This window comes from Oratosquilla oratoria, chromosome 23 (genome assembly GCF_046742065.1).
Source record: "Oratosquilla oratoria isolate Oo_2021 chromosome 23, ASM4674206v1, whole genome shotgun sequence".
Classification (NCBI taxonomy): Eukaryota; Metazoa; Arthropoda; class Malacostraca; order Stomatopoda; family Squillidae; genus Oratosquilla; species Oratosquilla oratoria.
In genome coordinates this window covers 56,254,699-56,274,698 of record NC_134799.1, presented here as the reverse complement: position 1 = coordinate 56,274,698, position 20,000 = coordinate 56,254,699, and the positions used below count along the sequence as shown (strand labels likewise).

General features: G+C 41.5%; 1 protein-coding gene and 1 pseudogene across 1 annotated transcript in view; both read left to right on the top strand.

The window, feature by feature from the left end:
• LOC143037824 (uncharacterized) overlaps positions 1-793 on the top strand; it is a 1,245-nt pseudogene extending 452 nt beyond the window's left edge.
• Positions 1-20,000, top strand: part of LOC143038124 (uncharacterized) — a 588,663-nt gene that overhangs the window by 59,869 nt on the left and 508,794 nt on the right. The gene's annotated exons all lie outside the window — the stretch shown is intronic.

Sequence of the window (20,000 nt, the reverse complement as noted above, 5' to 3'; positions counted from 1 at the left end):
GTAGCCGACACCCGTGAAGTACATCGAACAAGTGAAGTTGTGACGTCATCACATACTACCTGGTGTATCCCATCTTCAGCCGTCAAGTGCCCCCTGGGGAGGGTGAGCACTTTGTGGTAGTAGCAAGTGGCACAGATGAGGGATTCATTGACGAATAATTTCTGTGCTACCCTGCCAAGAACAAAACAGGAGACTACCATGGTGAAATGAACAGCGCCTATTCATTCGCTGGCTGACATCACAGCTTTTGCCGGCGCTCGTTGAGCCATCGGTGCTGGTACTTGACAACGCACCCTACCACAGTCAGCTGACCGAGGAGACCCGTTGCCCTACCACTGCCACAAGAAAAGCGGAGATCGTGAAATGGTTGGAGTGCCGCAGCCTACCATTCCCACCACATGCTACGCGCCCTGAGTTACTACTGATCTGCAAGGAGAACCGGCCCGAGCCACGCTACACGGTTGACGAAATCATCTGATCATGGGGTCATGAGGTCATCCATTTGCCACCAGGTCATCCAGAATTAAACGCCATCGAACAAGTGTGGGGCTGCATGAAGCAACACGTGCGTTCAACGTTGCAGCGGCTCACTCGGGCAGACCTGCAACCGCGACTCCAGGAGGCAAAGCTTATCGCAACCAAGGAGGTGTGGGCGGGTGCTGTGAGAAGGTCCAGATCGTTCGAAGAAGAGTACTGGTCATCGGACAACATACATGAAAGTGTGGAGCCCGTCATCATCACCATGGACAGCGATGACCAGGATGAACTGTTTATCCATAGTGGTATGGAATGAAATAAAACGCATGTCCAGTTATTATCATAATTTTCCTATCCATCAGATGTATAAACTTGTTATTGAATTCCCTCTCCGGATGCATGGTATTCAATTATTATTAAATATATATATATATATATTTTTAGAGAGAGAGAGAGAGAGAGAGAGAGAGAGAGAGAGAGAGAGAGAGAGAGAGAGAGAGAGAGAGAGAGAGAGAGAGAGAGAGAGAGAGAGAGAGAGAGGAGGAGGAGGAGGAGGAGGGAGGAAATGGGGAGGAAGGAGGGAAGGGGAGGAGGATGGGATACACGAGGTAGTTTGTGATGACGTCACGGGTGTCGGCTGCGACACATTTGATGTCAAGAGTAAACGCCGTAAATAAATACACTTGTGAATGCACTATAACGTCAAAAATTAGGGCAGGGTGTGAATTAAGTTGTGCTAATATATTATGCTGATGTGAATGGTTATTTCGGAAATATGAGCGAAAAACGATGGGTCAAAGCCGCTGAAATACTTAGTAGCTGTATTCACCTAGTTGTATTGTACGGGAAGGGAGCTATGCTCTTAGTGACCCGTCTTTGTATCATCAGCATCAAGTTTGTTCTTAAATTCTTGTATACTTTTTTACACACTGTTGCTTCATCCAATTTGTTCCAAATATCCACCACTCTGTGTGGGAAACTATTCTTTTTCAGATCTCTTATATAACTCTCCTTTTTGAGTTTCCTTTCATTTCCTCTTGATTTTCTCTTATCTTACTTTGATTAATCATCTCGCGAGGACTTCCATCCCTTTCATAATTCTGTTAATGGCCAGTAGATCTCCCCTTTCTCTTCTTTGCGCGAATGTCTGCGTGAACTCGACAATCTTATGCCATCCGCTTTTTTCTCTAAGAATTCCTTTAAACAAAGATTACAACGGACAGTTGTCTTTTTACAATACGGTAATGTAGTAAACATGGATTTTCAACCTGAGTGGTTTTACTGATAATTCAGGCAATTCTATGTGAAAATAACTTCTGCGCGTAAAACAAAATCGCCATTATTTACATCATAGTGTTGCATATAATGCTACCCAAACAAATACAGCTCATACATTCCACGGTGTCTGAACTACAGTAGTAGTACTACTAATATGTATGACTACCATTACTCCCACTTCTAGTGAAATTGATTTTAAGATTTTGTTTTTATCTGGCCAATCAATCAACGAAAACAAACGCCGTGAAAAAACATATATTATTCCTCTGGGAAAAATGATACACAGCACACTAAGTAAACAATGTGGGAATGTGCTGTTTTACATTCAAAGTACATATATGATTCATACCCCCTTATAAGGCGGTGGAAGACTTTTGGTATATATATATATATATATATATATATATATATATATATATATATATATATATATATATATATATATATATATATATATATTTCACGTCAAAAGTAGGGAGAGTTATTTTTATTTGTACCAGAGGTTGAAGTTCGGAACTACATCAGATGAGATAGAAATTACATTGACCTTGATATCCTAAGGAGAAAGCCACGTCGATGTAAATATATCGGAGGAAGATACTATTGTTGTGAGGGCGAACCGTTCCTCTCGTCTTTGCTGTTCTTAAGACAAACCGCATCCGATTGGGCCGGAACGGTTCGTCCATACGCACCCGAACATTGTTACTGTTATTACGATACGGAGGTTCGAAGTACTGAGCACCTCGTATCAGATGTTCCCCCTTCTACAACATTCTATTGTACACTTTTGATGGTTTAATGTATTCGCTAACTCTTTTAAATCCATTAATTCTTTTCGATGTTTGATTCAAACCCCAGCAGATCTAGTATCACCCGAACTGGTATTACTTTTAAGGGGCCGAGAGAACATAGTTCCTCGTTCGCCCTCACAATTGTACATGTAGAGATTCCTTCCCCTTCTTCCCATTTTGGTCGTGTTTTGACAAAATCAGGTCATGCCAATTAACCTGTTTACTAGAATCGAAATAACAAGATACAGAATTGCATTTATGATTTGGACCCTCTCCTGCAATTTTTCCACGTATTTCTATTGGGAAGAGATTTACATTATATATAGAAACCTTTCCTAAGCAACTTAAATGGCTTTATTTATCATTTCATACATTTCTAGTAATGGTTGATGATAAACACTATGCCGACATCATCGCATAAAAATGTAAAGTATTCAAGCAAGTTAACTAATTCACCACAACGCTGCCTCAGAAAGTGGACAAGCCATGTACAGGCTATAGGTAGTCACAGCCCACCAATAGGAACTATCAGTCCTTCGTCAGGTAATCGGTAGAAACGGTGAAGTGTCGTCCGCTATGGAAGGGATTTATCACGAATTGCCTGACCTCATAAACAGAAACACACACACACACACACACACACACACACACACACACACACACACACACACACACACACACACACACACACACACACACACACACACACACACACACACTATTGGAAAGTGTTAGACATGAGACTGAAAAATTGTATATTCAATTAAAAAAACAAAAAACGAAAGGTTCAGAGAACAAGATGGAATAAAAAATTAAAACAAGTTTATACCAATATAGACAGATTAATCTTAGGATTAAATGAACTAAATTATTACCTCTCAGAAAAAAGAAAAAAATCAGACATAATGGGAATTGTGGAGACAAAATTGAAAATAGAGAGGAAAAACAAGGATGGAGGAGTCATGTTCCTGGTTAAGAAAAACTTACATGTGACGAAATTTACATATGGAGAGAATAGGGTGGAAGTGATCACAATAAGAGTCGAAGATAGTGACATAAAAAGTTTGCAGTGATTTATGTGCACCCCAAAACAGGGTTTTGAAGAGAGAGAGAGAGATGATTCCGAAATGTTGAATGAAACGAGACTTTCATTAAACGAAATGCTGAAGGATAGAAGGAACGTGGTACTTATGGGAGATTTCAATTGCAAAGAAAAATGTTGGGAAGAAATGACAGTGAAAGGTGGAGAGGATTAATAGGGAAATGTATTACTCGATATGACTATAGAACATACAATGACACAATGGGTAAAAGAAAACACTAGATTTAGAAATAATGAAGAACCGTCGAGACTTGATTTTTTATTTACGACAGAACCTGAAATTGGGGACAAAAATGAATACAAGACAACAATTGCTAAGAGTGACCACATACTACTTGAGTTAGAACTAAAGAAGGAAATACATATAGAGAGAAATGAGAAACACAGAAAAGGAAGACTGATGTATAATAAAACGGATTTTGAGGAACTTAGGAATTTTTTTCGTAAAGCGAGTTGTTAAACTTTAGGCCCCGGTTTTCAATGAAAAAACAAAAAGATTTTTTTTTCACATACGAACTCACCATTTCACACCTTATTCATAAAAAAGCTGTCATAGAGCGTGAACACCCATAAGAGTTGGGCAACATCCAGATTATAATGTCCTTACAGCATACTGATCAAAAAGACAACACAGTACTACCTTCCACCTCAAAGTAGAAATAGCGCTCGGGGGAGGGTCACGTGTAGCGAGCGACAGAAAAATCAACATAAATGGGTCGCCAGTTGCCCCCTAAACTTATTATTACTGTTACTTTTTATCCCTGGGATGCGTGTATTGGGGGAGGGGGGGAGGAAATTCGAGTTGCAGAGAGTAAGCGCACGCCCACCGTGAGACACCGTGTGAAGAACGGGCCTCTATCTATAGTACGATGGTCTTCCTCCTTTATGTTCCTTCTACATGTTTCAGCTATCTTTGTCCCTCTGCTTTATTCTCGCCTGCCTTCCCTACCGCCTTCCCTCTTAATATGCACATCTATTTCCCTTTGTCTTCGTAATACGGGTTTCCATCCTTGCCTCGTGCTCTTTTTCTTCCTCCCTCCTCCTCCTCCTCCTACTCCTCCTCCCCCCTCCTCCTCCTCCTCCTCCTCCTCCTCCCTTTTAGTCTCTTCTTTTTCTTACTCTCTTCATTTCTTGCCATTCTGAGAATTGATTTCCCTTTTTATCCGTCGCTTTCTTTCTCCATCTCTCTTTCTCCATCATCCATATTCCAAGATAGAGATTTGAGTGTGAGATACCTAGACTCAGATACAGTAGTGATTAGGAAAATTACTTCTGAAGTGACAAATAGCTAGACGGATAACTAGATTGATTAGAAAAAGTAAGTTGACGTATTCGGTAATGTCTTCGCCTATTGACAGAGAAAGTTTTAAAGACGGAAACCTTTAAACACCGGATTAAAAGATTTCTCATAGACCTTTTCGGGGGTCAGATGACGATTTCAACCGTGAGACAATCCCTTTTACCATTCACATGAGGGAAACGCCCTTACTATTCAAAGATCAAAAAGCAGAAATCGGATATATTGGAAAATCAAAGGAAGTAAGTGCTTCATGACGAAAATGACTAGTGGATGCTCGGGCTGGCAGGCTGGAAGAAGAAGCAATGGTGGAAGTGGACTGTCTGAAGCCATAGGATATAAAAATGTACAAAATAAAATAAAAAGTATAGATAAAAGATACCTGTATGAAGAGGACTTTGATCTGCCACGGCCACGTAAAAAGAACGAATCACTTCTTGATCATGAGGTCCTGCTCTCATTTGAATACAATCGTCTGGCATTGGTTACAGCAAAATATATAAAGTGTCTCGTCGTGGCTAAGTCGTTAAGGACAATATGACATAGAGGTTGAGGGGGATTGGAACAGAAGAATGGAAGACTTGAGGACAAAGAGTCATGATAGTGGAAGGAGATTACCTGGAGAGGAAGGACAGGAGCAACGGAGAAGTGGGAACACATGCAAAGCAGAAGATCCCAGAGGAGATACACGAGACAACAAAGAGTTTCGAGATGGGGAGGGGGGCAGGTGTTGCGAAACGTAAAAAAAATGTAATGTTTTTAATAGGTGTAGCCTAATTCGGACTAAAATGCCCCTATGAGGAATTTCCCTGTTAGCCATTAGGGACGTACCATTTAGCAGTGGGTCCTGTGACTGTGTGTTTGAGCTGCTCTTTGTCTGATCTTAACTACAAAACCTGTTCGATATGGGTGACCCTGCAGAGATTTCCTCTCTATCGACATAGCTTTTGTAATCATTAAGATTCTCAAGCCTATTGTACCGGGTGGCTACAAGAAATGAAAGTCAAATGGTGGAAAATACATTGTAATCACTGATACCACTGGCAACTAATGCGTGTGAATACAAAGAGAGCTGGCTCCCAACTGACACCAAGCTGCCAATTCGCGCCAAACGACGTGCATCGCATTTGCGATATCCAATATAATTACACTTATACACAATGATTACACATAATTACAACAAATAATAAAACAACAAACAACAAAACATATGACAATTTTATAAAGAGGGGGAAACATATAATTCCCCAAATAAGCAACACACCAGTACAATGTACAATAATAATGGTATGATATACAATCATACCACGCTAACACACTATCCACCACGTCAAGGTGTCAACTCTCGGATAAAGATATATATTTCGTGTATTCCCGCCACGTTCATTCTTCCTAATATTTGTGTATTTGTGAGTTGATTAAAAAGAAATCTATCCTTAAAAACATATTCATATACGAACCTTCATGTTTTATGTCGTTATAACTGCGGCTAAACACTAGTTTCACTTCTACACATCAATTCCCCAATACTCTCCCCCAGTTGTCGTTGTGAAGCTATCGAAAGCACTCTATGGCTTCCTGAAACCGTCCTATAAACCCAGGTTGTTTGTATGGGCTACTCGTGCTTGCCCTTGTACCCTAGGATCTAGATATATTCTCTAGAAGTGGCAGGACTCCGAAATCTAGGATTCAATTCCTCCAAATATAAATCCCATCCAAAAGCCTTCTTTAGTTTTTTTTTTTCATCTGCCAGCGGTGATATTATGTAGATTTTGCTCTTGTGAATGAAGAGTGATTTTATCGATGTCAGAAATGGACCCTCGCAACTACGTGTTGAAAAAAGTCATGTGTCTAGCACCAGCACAAACTCTATTAAGTATGCCTTAATGTGTTAAATACACACAAACGAAATGAGCTGGAGAAAGATTATAAGCATAATGGTGATGCGCTTGATGATAATTATGATGATTAGAAGGATAAGGAGAAAGGGGAGAAGAAACAGGAGGCGTCGACGGGAGGGGAGGAAGAGGGAAAGGAGGAGGAGGAGGAGGAGGAGGAGGAGGAGGAGGAGGAGGCAGCAGAGTAGAACCAGAGGGAAAGAATAAGAGTGGTGGTGACGAGGCTGAAGAAGAGGAGGAAGAAGAGCAGGAGAAAGAGGAAGAGAAGGAAGAGGAGGAAGAAAACGATGATGATGAGGTTGATGAAAAGGAGGATGAGGAGGATGGGGAGGAGGAAGAAAAGGAGGAGGGCAAAGAGAAGGAAGATGATGATGATGGAGAGGATGAAAAGGAGGAGGGGGAGGAGGAGGATGAAGAAGAGGAGAAAGATGATGATGATGATGATGATGATGATGATGATGATGATGATGATGATGATGATGATGATGATGATGATGATGAAGAAGAGGATGAAAAGGAGAAGGAAGGGGAGGGGAAAGAAGAGGAGGGGGGGAAGAAGAGGAGCTGGGAAAGAAGAAGAAGAAGGAAAAGAAGAAGAAGAAGAAGAAGAAGGAGAAGAAGAAGAAGAAGAAGAAGAAGAAGAAGAAGAAGAAGAAGAAGAAGAAGAAGAAGAAGAAGAAGAAGAAGAAGAAGAAGGGGAAGAAGAAAAAAAGAAGAAGGAGAAGAAGAAGAAGAAGAAAAAGAAAAAAGAAGAAAAGAAAAAAGAAGAAAAAAAAGAAAAGTGAAAAGAAGAAGAAGAAGAAGAAGATGAGGAGGAGGAGGAGGAGGAGGAAAAGAAGAAAAAGGAGGAGGAGGAGGGGGAGGGGGAGGAGAAGGAGACAGAGGAGGAGAGTGACTTTGAGGCGAGTCAAACTCTAATATATCCAACATTCTTCGTCCCGGTTTAATTTCCACCGAGGCTTTGTTTACCTGGCACTGCCTTAGTGCCACGTGGCTTTGTGCTCTGAGGTGCAGCAGTGTGGCTGTAACGAGTTACACCATTGGCTTTCAGTCGACGTGTTCATAAAAAAAGACAAACGTTTTCCTACATACGTTTGCAAACGTATGTTAGGTTTAGAGCGCTGTAGCAAGCGCCGCCTTTCATGACGTTTTCTTTACCGGGAAGCGTTCCAATGTGCAGAAATGTATTTGTCTTATCATTATGATAAACTCGGGGTGACATTGCCTTGTGATGCATTTCTCTAGTGACGATGTCGCCTGGAGACATGGCGTCAGGTGACACGAGTTTGAAATAGGAAGCACTCGACTCTTGAAATGGAACAGGGTGAAACGCAACGACGGACAAGCAGCAGACTAAATGTCATATAACGAGGACGGCTTCAGGTATATCGTGTCCCGCTGAGAGAAGAGATAGTATTACATAAGGAACGATGAAAACTAAACACCAGGAGTCGCTTAGCTACGACCCAGGTCTTCATACGCATATGTCACGACCCACCTATGGGCCAAGCTAGTCGCGACACGAAAAAAAAAAAAAAAAAAAAAAATTGAGGTCGTGTGCAGTTTGGACGAATGACAGAGTTCAGGTAGGATAATTAAATTCTTCGTTAAAGTTAGATATTATTACACTAACAAAAATAACACGTACAACATAAATGAACATAGAATAATAACAGCATATTACATATGATATGAAGTAATTTGATTATACCACCTAGTACAGGAGATGAGTGTGCTTTGGTATGCATCACGTAAGAACAGATAAGCGAAACGAAATCTTGATTATGGTGATTATGATTATGGTGATTATGATTATGGATTAATACCGGTTGATGAGGTCACACCAACGGTCTCGGGGGAACAAATAGTTAGTCTGAAGTGAAGAATATGGGCGATAACTTCTGGTAGGGGAAGCTTCTGGTAGTTCTTCTGGTAGGTGAAGCTTCAGGTAGTCGGGAACAAGTAAGACAGTGGATGATCTTTCGTAAATTGAGAAAATAATAGAGAAGGAGAGAGTGTCGAGTCGCTCGTTGTCCAGCAGTCTGGAAAATATCCGAAACTATTAGGGAAATCACGAAAGCTGGGCACTTCGCTTGGAAACAGGCAGTAGTTGTGGTCCAAATGACTTGTTTAGCGGAGTTGTCGTAGTCGACTAAGGTAGAATAATTTCTACGTAGGTTCAGGTGGGCCCTGGGAGTCTGCTTCTTTTCTTGTCTTCTCGGTTCTTTTCTCGTTCTGGGGCTGTCTCTGCTTCTCTCTCTCTCTCTTTGGTCTCTGCCTCCGTATCGTCGTTTTTATCCTTGGGAATGAAAACCCACGTATCAAAACTGGTAAAACGTCCGTAAAGTGGTAGTTTAAAGATCTTCAACTAATGGAAAAGCAGAATGAGCTTTTCCCGCCAAATTATGATACATTTCTCAGCTTGGCGTCATCTGATAATACGTAATGGGCGCGCTCCAACAGACAGCTATTACGCAGTGCATAATATTTCAAGAAGCACACACACACACACACACACACACACACACACACACACACACACACACACACACACACACACACACACACACACACACACACACACACACACACACAGATATATATATATATATATATATATATATGCGTTAGTAACCACTAGGAAAAGTAAACTAACGAAGCAGAGCGTTTTCGTATAATTACATCTTCAGTGCAGATACAAAGAAAGAATTATGAACACGCATGTGTGAACACACGTTCCTAGTGTTTTTATTGCGTATATATATATATATATATATATATATATATATTAGGGAATACATTACAGCTTATAACATATATTCACGTAAGGCGTGCCTTAAAATTACAAATGTCGCACTCCGTCCTCAGAGCAGGGGCTATGATCCTAGGAGGGTGTAAGCTTAGGTTTTTACTAGGGTGAGAGAAAAAACCTGTGGCCCAAGTTTCTTTGTTTCTATTAAAAGTGCTCGAGTGTGTGTATTGCTTTGTGAGAGTTTCAGAATATGAGCTACTTGCCTGGACCTGATTATCGGAGCAGCCGCCTAACGTCTGTTCTCCATTTACCTCCAAACCTTAAAGATACCTCGGTACTGCCAGGCACCTCCCTCTAGGGGTGTACTTTTCAGTTTAGGATGTATATGATTGGGTATGAGCAAAACACTAAAACATATTTGGCTAATCATACTGCAGGAAGGGGTCACTGGTGTCATGTGATGTAGTAATTCCTCCGATAGGGGCGTTCAGAAAAAGCCTCACCCCAGCAAGATTCGATTATGTTATGGTTTCGCTCTTCTTGAGTAGGGGCCCACACACGCGATGTTAGCATGTCCAAATCAGTGAAAATCAGTTTCTCACACAAACAGGAGATTTTATTCACACAAAGGTATGGCACAACACAATCACAGGATTCTATTTACGCTAAGGACGTGACAGCATACATACATGAAAAGAAGTAAGGCTCTGATGCCAAGCTACCTTGTATTGGTTATTGGTTGTAGATTTTGTGTGAGCAACATTTTAGGGACATCAATGATATCCCTATGGACCAAAGACATGCAGTATTTTTTATGATTGAAGAAGTATCTTTTTAAGCGAATACTGATTACTTTTTAACGTCTACTATCTTTCTATTCTATTGCCCTTCATAAATATCTGCTATATATCGACCTCTCCGGAATGATATTGTTCCCAAGGATTAAAACATTGGTCATCACTGACGAAATACTTTGCCCGATGTATTCAAACTTTCAAGGCCAGTAGGAAGTCACCGACAGCTGCTAGACTCAAACCTGGGACCGTATTGTATGAAGAACGCTCGAAACCAAGTCAGAACTCAGCATAGCTGCTGGTAACTGATTTATCCGAGGCTGACTTAATATTATGGGACCAGGGAATAATTTTCTCCGAGTGAATGAGATTGTCTGAATCTGAGCTAGAAGCAATTATCATATCCAACCCAAAATCCTACTGTAGCGGCATGGCTACAGTTACGATGTTACGAAGACAACGGTTAAACCCAAAATGCTTCATTGGGAAAACTGAAGGCTATTTATACACGCTATCAGCTCAAGCAATGCGCGACTGAGCCAATGACGTGCGAGACGAGCCATTCAGGAACGGCGTATGGTGGTAGTGGGGTGGCCGCGATCACTTACCTGCCTGGTCGTCTTGGAGGTATGTTAGCTTGAGGCGAATCGTCGATACCCAGTCGTCCACGCCTTTAATTCTGAGGAGGAAGGCATTTTCCTTCCAATGAGCCATTTTAAAGGAACCTGAGTAGGGCGGAGTGAGCGACGGCGATCTGGTGTCGTCTCTGAGGATGACGTACTTCGATGATTGGAGGTCCTTGGGGATGTATCGGCGGTTTGCTGATTTGTAAGTCTGTCGGCAAGGGGTGAATTTTTCGACGACGCACCTGATCCGATTGCAGTCCTCGTTAGGGGTTATGTCGGGGGAAAAACTCGCCTGGGATGACGAGAGGATCGCCGTAAGTCATTTCGGCGGGTGAGTCATCGAGACCGTCCTTTGGTGAGATCCGCATGCCGAATAGGACCCACAGAAGTTGGCTGCACTATGATGCATCGGTGCAACGGGACACCAGTGCGGCTTTAAGCGTTCCGTGCAACCATTCCACCATATCGTTAACTTCGGGGTTGTAAGTGGTGGTGTGGTGGATGGTGGTCCCTAGCAGCTGACCCAGGGAAGTCCACAATTGTAAGGTGAATGCAGTTAGGTAAACCAAATTTGGCGATCCAACGGGATACAAGAACGGCAGCGCAAGAGGAGGCGGAGGCATTGCTTTTGGCCAACGCGTTGAACGGTTCATTGTTGTGAACAGGCAGCGGTGTCCTTCGGAGATGGATAGAAGGTCCATGATGTCCACATGGATGTGGACGAAACGACGCTGCGGCTGGTGAAACCTCCCGGTGCCCGTCTCGGTGTATCGATGCATCTTGGATGTCTGACAGGTGATGCATGTGCGAGCCCACTGTTTCGCGTTCTCTGTGATACCGTACCACACAAACTTTGTCTTGAGAAGGCGGGCTGTGGTGCGTCATGAAGGGTGTGATAAGTCGTGGATGGAGTTGAAAACATGTTGTCGTATGGTAGTGGGTATCCAGGGGACCCAATGGGGCCGCATGCAGAAATTGAAATGTGGTACTGCCGAGGACTAAGTGTATGTAACTCGAACATACAAATATATAAGAAAACTTGCGCTCAATTTATATATCTCTTGATGGCGTAGTTGGTTAGTTACTACGGCACTTGTCATGGGATCGCTGAGTTCGAGTCCTCGGCAGTACCATGTTTCAATTTCTGCATGTGGCCCCATTGGGTCTCTCGATGTTGATGGCTTAGAATTAAAGTGCATTGTGGTTGTTAAAATGTATCTCTAATCACTGGGACCCATTCAGTGTTGTACACACACACACACACACACACACACACACACACACACACACACACACACACACACACACACACACACACACACATATATATATATATATATATATATGTATATGTATATATATGTATATATATATATGTATATGTATATATATATATATATATATATATATATATATGTGTGTGTGTGTGTGTGTGTGTGTGTGTGTGTGTGTGTGTGTGTGCGTGTGTGTGTGTGTGTACGTGTGTGGGTGTGTGGGTGTTGAACCTGCAACACTAATATAATCTGATGTTTTGACTAAATGTCTTCCTCAGAGTAACAGACACGTACAGATCAACATAATTCATACTCTCATAGCGGATCTTGCCGATCTTCTTGAAACGGAGCGCGCTGATTAGTCCAGTCTGGCTGCATCCAATGATAGATTAGCAAACCCTTTCCTGTGGTTGGTGACCTCTCATGAGACGATGTATGTGGCTTTCACTAACTTTTTCATTTTCTTCCCTGACAGAAAGGTGTTCCTGTAACTCTGAGAGAGAGAGAGAGAGAGAGAGAGAGAGAGAGAGAGAGAGAGAGAGAGAGAGAGAGAGAGAGAGAGAGAGAGAGAGAGAGATTTATATAAACACAATATAGCCTCCCCGTGTTACATTTTCGTGCTTGTTCAACAGCGAATATTGCTGGAACAGGTTATCAAATGTAGTCAAATGGCAAATTGGCGACTAGTCTGCCACTTCACATATTGTTACCCTCATACAGAAATTGCATGAGTCATTTTGCGTCGATTTCTGGATTTTTGCATAAATCCACTCTTCAGCGCGTGACGCTCCTAATGATACTACAACCAATGTCATGTCTAGGTTAAATTTACCATAAGATATTAAGCCTAAATCAGAAACTGACTTAGGCATTATTATCAATATTGCGGTATGATTTATGTGAACATTTCGAATATGGAAGGATGAGTAAGGATGAATACGACAAACACATTAAGTGCAAGGATGAAGAGAGAAAGGGTCAGACTATTGGCAAAGAATCTGCAAGTACTATAAAATCTGTTTGGGATATGGGTCTTCAAGCTGTTCTGCTGACGATGGCAAGCATCATGCACTAAAAAAACAAAGCTTCAGTTACATAACTTTACTCTTTACAAATTGAACTTCAAGGAAAACTACTGCTATATCTAGAATGAAACGAGGCTGAACTGGGTAGTGAAGTATTTGCATATTTGAAGTATCATATTTTTGAAGCAATAATTTTGAAAAAGAAAAGAAAAAATTACAAGAGCTAGTGATCTGGAGTGATGGATGTGGTTACCCAAACTGAAATGTGAACATTGGCAATATGTATTTTTCTCTAGCCAGGAAACATGGCATCATCATAGTTCAGAAGTTCTTTACTGCAGAGCACACACGTGTGGAGTGGGACACCATGTACAACATCATTCAATCAAAGATAGTGAACGATGTATTCACTGAGAGAGATGATGCGGCTCTTATCCAGTGTTGAAGGATGAAACGATCACCATACACAGTCAAACGAATAAAACACCAAGACTTTCTGAAGATGGAAAATTTATTCTTCAGCAGCATTAGGCCTGGGAAAAAGTCAGGAGATCCAGCGGTTAATGAATTAAGGGGGCTGGTGTACCAAAGCGGTGGAACAAAGAAGTTCAAGCTGCCATTCAACAATCATTCTAACTGGTAGTCTTTACCGTAACGGGCTCATAACGTGGGGATCAAGTGGACCCCTTTGTTCCTATCAAGTTAAGTAAATTCAATGATCTGCCGTCCATGAAATAAGTTATGCCAGCTGACTCATATAACTCTTTTTACACCCTGACTCATGAACAAGTAATATAAAAAAAACCTGCTATAAGAGCGAACCATAATTTTCCAAAGCAACAATAAGACGATATTCTGAAAATAAATTTACTTCTCTGTTTTTTCTTTTTTGTTTTTTAATCTACAAAGTGATGCAAGGTAACAAATTAAAAAAAATAAACGATTTCCTTTTCATAAATAATCACTTATATATAATTAAGAATAAGCAGAAATTAGTGTGAAAAGAACCAAGGAATATTTTTGAAAACGAGCAACAGGCTGCTCCCAACCCAACTATACGGGGTCTCGACCTTTCGGTCGACCTCGCTTCGGTCGCAGGCGCCTTCAGCGCCCTGTCGAAATAATAGGATCTGAAATCCTCGTTAGCGTTAAACCATCCACTTTTGGATATATACGATCTGTATCCGGCCCAGTAGTGAGACACCAATCGCTTCTCTTCTTCAGGGTCTATATCTCCACTGCAATCTGTAAGACCTTCAAGATTCAGCTGTTGAGCTGGATTGTTCTTAAACTCCTCCTCTAGGCGCTTGATTTTTCTAAAGAACAACAAAATACTCTTCTTGGTTTCTGACGCCTCTTGAGCTGTCTTCTTGCCGGTAGGAGACAAAGAGGACATGTACTTCTCAGGGAATTCACTTCTGTGAATGTTAACTAACTCCTGTTTTAAACTCTTATTCTTCCTCACATCACTTAGTGAATATTTCCCTTGATTATCCAACTCCAAAAATGGCGTTGCCTCTGTTTGTCTTGCGTGGTACCGGCCATGGTGTTCGACAACCTTGCAGAGACACACTGGGACGAATCGCACAACCCGGCCGGAAGGGACGTGTCCCCTTGAGGGATTTCCGGTTTCCGGTTTCCGATTACAGGAATTCTTTTATTAATACCAGGGGCTCCCCTGGGGGCTTCCAAGGGGTTCCAAAGGGGCTCCCCAGGAGTTTCCAGAGTGCACCCCAAGGGCTCCGCAAGTGCTCTCCTTGAAGTTCCAGGGGGTTCTTAGTGGGTTCCTCAGGAGTTCCTAGAGGGTTCCACAGAATCCCCACAGGGATTCTCAGAGGTTCCCTAGTGACTATCCAAGGGCTTGCAAAGGGGTCCCCGGGTGTTTCCAGAGGCTTTCCTGCGGGTTTGGGGATGTTTCGCTTTCAGCCAATCAATCTTTTGCGTTCCCGTGACGTCACCGCTCTTGGCCAATCAGTCGTCTCCGTTTCCGTGACGTCACCACACTCTTAGCCAATCAGGGACTTGCGTTTATCCTTAAAAGACGTTACCATGTTACTGGGTCAACTGTGCCCACCGGTGTCCCCTTTTCGGCGGAACCGCCGTTTCGACGATTTCGACAACAAATTCCGTTTCATACGAGTAAACACAACTTCAGTTGTATTTCCTAAGTATTGGTTCTTAGGAATTATGCCTAAGTCACTTGTAAACATTACCAATAAAGTTGCTTAAGTCTACTTCGTCTTATTTCAATATATAAAATCTTATACTTGAAATAATCATATGAATGTCTTTCTCCTTCCACATAGAAACAACGAAAGAAGTAACGTTACGTACATTTATAAAAAAAAAAAAAAATGAGGATTTTTTTTCCCGAGAGGTTTGAAAAATGAGAGGCACTTTATGAGAGTGACGATATATAAATAGCCCACCTGCTTTACAGCCTTATTCAGTATTTTCTTTGATCCGTGAATCTATATATTCAGTCTCTTCTGTGTGTTAAATTAACAAGGAGTCTATCTCACATGAAACGTCCCCATTCGTCCCGTTCTCAATGATGTGACTGATCTTATCGTGCTTACGATACTCCTGATATATCCTAGTTTGGCTTGTGCTGTCCATTGCTGCATATTCAGGGCAGAACTGAATCTAATAACCACACTACAAAAATACAAATCATGTTTAATCATGTGGCCTTGTGTTGATGGGGGTAGCATATACGTTCACACAAAGAGAGGCAGACAGACGAGGACGCACACATATATACGCACAAACACACACACACACACACACACACACACACACACACACACACACACACACACACACACACACACACACACACACACACACAACTCGACGGCGCAGTGGTAGCGTTCGCAACCACTGCTACGACGCTCTGAAGTCGTATCCCGCCTAGAACTGAAATAATTTCAGTATTACTGCGCTGCGAGACGTTACTTCAGCTCTCGTGGGCGGGGAGTTTTGTGTGTGTGTGTGTGTGTGTGTGTGTGTGTGTGTGTGTGTGTGTGTGTGTGTGTGTGTGTGTGTGTGTGTGCGTGCGTGTAAGGTCACAGCATTACCCATAGATTGGTCATATATGAGCTCTGAGCTCTCATCCGGGAGGGTAATAGCTGTCGATCACGAGTCCAACACGTGATCCAAGACCATGGTGAATCACACACACACACACACACACACACACACACACACACACACACACACACACACACACACACACACACACACACACACACACACACACAAACACACACAAACACACACACACAAACGTTTTTCCCTAATCCACATTGGGCTTAGTTTCCCGTTTTGATTTTCTCTTGATCCGATCAGCGGCTGTGTTTCATACCACCAGTTGATACTCCGGGAAAGAAGGAACTAAGTCTGCAAATCGTAGCTTTGATAGTGGTACAAGACTAATATGACACCTGTTTGCTAAAACAATAATTTATTTTACCTTAGTCTCGTTTTTATTCGTTCTTTCTATTTTCCTGCCTGCTAGAATCACATCCTCAAGAACTCCTCTGTATTCACAAATGATAGTCTTGATTTTATTGACAAATCTGTATTCTCATGTATGTCTTAATCTTATTAATTTCTTTCTAGTTCAATTCTAGATAGCCCTAAATCTAGTCAGTAATGATATATCAAGCCTCAGATTCAATTGTGCCCAAGTTCTAAAATATCTGAAATATCCTAGGTCATCAACCTGCTCTTTGTGTATATTTTAATCATAATTTGTTTAAAATGCCTGTTGATTTCAGTATGCCTTGTTTTTTATGACGATTTTTCATACTTGTACTTGCTATTTTTTCTTGTGGATTTAGTTTTCGCGAATAGTATTCAATTGTTTATTTGATGTCGTTTATTTTTCGTGTTACACTTTTCAATTGTTTCATTTAAAGGGATAGTTTGCGACAAATCTATTCTGCGTTTCTAGATTTTGCTAGATAAAATTTCGTAACTGTTTATGACAAAAATTTTATTTGAATAATTTGGTTATAACCAATACATTATCTTCTACAAACACTACAGATATGTGGTCAATAAAAATGTTTGTATAGATTTGTATTCGTATGCATATGTTAGTATGTATATACGAGTATACACTTAATTGTTGTGTACAGAAAATGAACAACGCGTTTGGGGTCGTGTCTCTTAATCTTCAATTGATCATTCAATTTATCAATTCAGTTTATTTATTTATCATTCAATTTATCATTCAATTTATCAATTTATCAATTCATCATTCAATTCATCATTCCTTGCTTCAAATTCATGCATAGTTCCAACTTGCTCTATACCTTTAATCTCCATTTATCATGTATTGTTCCAGCGTAGGCTGTATCACCTTCTAAGCTATTCCAAGTACTTATGCATCTGTATTGATTTTTCCTTCTTTAAATCCTTTGGCCACGTGGTCTTTCTTAATTTGTTAAAACCCTCCAATTCCTAATTAAGAGATGTCTTCTGTCAATGTAGTCTATCCTTTTAGCAACCTGAACATTGTAATCACCCTTTTCTCTTCGATCTTTCAGTGTTGGTAGACCCATTGCTTTTAGTCTCTCCTAGTGTGGTTTATCTGCCACGCTGGGGACCGTTTTGGTTGCTGCCATTTGTGCTCTCTCGATATTACTTATATCTTTCACTGTGTAGGGACTATACAACTGACGCATGCTCTAATGTGAGTGTGTGTGTGCGCGCGCGCGTGAGTGTGTGTATTTACCTAGTTGTACTTAATTGTATTTTACGGGACGAGAGATATGCTTGTAGTAACCCGTTTTAGTATCTCTCCGCATCCAGTTTATCCTTAAAATCTTGTATAGTTTTGGCACTCACTGTTTCCCCAATTAATTTGTTCCAGACATTAGTCACTCTATGTGGGAAGCTATTCTTTCTCAAATCTCTTCTGTAACTGTGTATATGTGTGTGTGTGTTTGTGTGTATGTTTGTGAGCGTATGTATATCAGTTCCCACAGTGAGTTGTGTGGTTCCCACATCTTGTCACCCGTATGCCATCCTCCTCCTTTGAGGCCATTATCCTCTATACAGGACATGGCGGTGGCGGCGGCGATCGTCGCGATTTTTGTCCACCAGGTTTGTCTGTCGTAAACCGGTGTATCCGTAACAAGCAACACACAATTGCCCAATCCCCTTTCCTGAATTTCACCCTTAACCTATCGTGAATCATACATTTAATATAAACTTACTCAGGATAATTTTTCTATACTATATAACAATCATAGTACAAGACCAATGTAAGGGATCTGGAAATTGTGACCAAGGAAGCTCCGATTCACTGCAATAAATGGTGACAAATGTTAGAATAAAAAGCAAAATACCTAGAGAAGAACAAACAAATAAACAAACAAAGAGATAGATAAATAAAGGAATACGAGTGCGAGAAAGCTTTGTCAGGTCAAGCAACGTCGGCAGACTTAGCAAAGAAAGAAATTGGCGGGAAAAGAACTTGAATTGAAAGAAAGACGACGTCAGTCGGTCGCCGTTCCCCGATCAGCAAAACCGGACTATTGCATTCCACATTCCACATCATACCATGTGAGGACGGAGCCTTTATTTGTACGATGTTTCACTTATTACAGCTTTTTCAAGTACAAGTAATAGGCTAAATGTCGTACAAATAAAGGTTTCGTCCTCACATGGTGTTTAACTCGTCAGTCTTGTCGGCAACTGCTACTTTCATGAAAACATTCCCTTGTGTCATTCCGACTCGCCCTGTGACGACATACACGTCTCCTGAAAAGTGCCAGGGGCGTTTGCATGTTAGGAAATGTACATTCTTGTCCAGTGTCTACTTAAATGAGCACTAGAGTAGCGTCCATCTTAATAATCATGGTGGAAAACAGGCAACACAGAGTTATATGCACAGCAATCTGTCATATCAATCGAGAACAGAGTGAGGAATGTTGTGCGTATTGACGCCACACACACACACACACACACACACACACACACACACACACACACACACACACACACACACACACACACACACACACACACACACACACACACACACACACACACACACACACACACACACACACACACACACACACACACCTCGTGGCGCAGTGGTTAGAGTTCTCGGCTGCCACTACGGCGGTCCGGGTTCGAATCCCGCCCAGGGCTGATATAATTTCAGTATCACTGCGCTGCGAGTTGTTACTCCAATTCTCGTGGGCGGAGAGTTCGGGGTGTGTGTGCATGTAAGGTCACAGCATTACCCATAGATCGGTCATATATGAGCTCTGAGCTCTCCTCCGGGAGGGAAATAGCTGTCGATCAGGAGTCCAACACGTGATCCAAAACCATGGTGAATGACACACACACACACACACGCTCGCGCGCGGAATTAGAAACACTAACCAAAGTCACTGGGTAGAGAATAGTATAGAAGACGATGCAACAAATCGAGCAGTCAACAAATGTTATTCCAATAAACCCACCAACAAATGTAAAGCGGCCCATACACGATCAATTATATTGCGCAATTTCATTGTCAATACTCTGAATTGACAATTAAATTGACCGTGTATGGGCGACATATCGCCCATACACGGTCAGTCTAATTGTCAATTCAGAGTATTGACAATGAAATTGCGCAATATAATTGAACGTGTATGGGCCGCTTAAGAAAGCGTTAC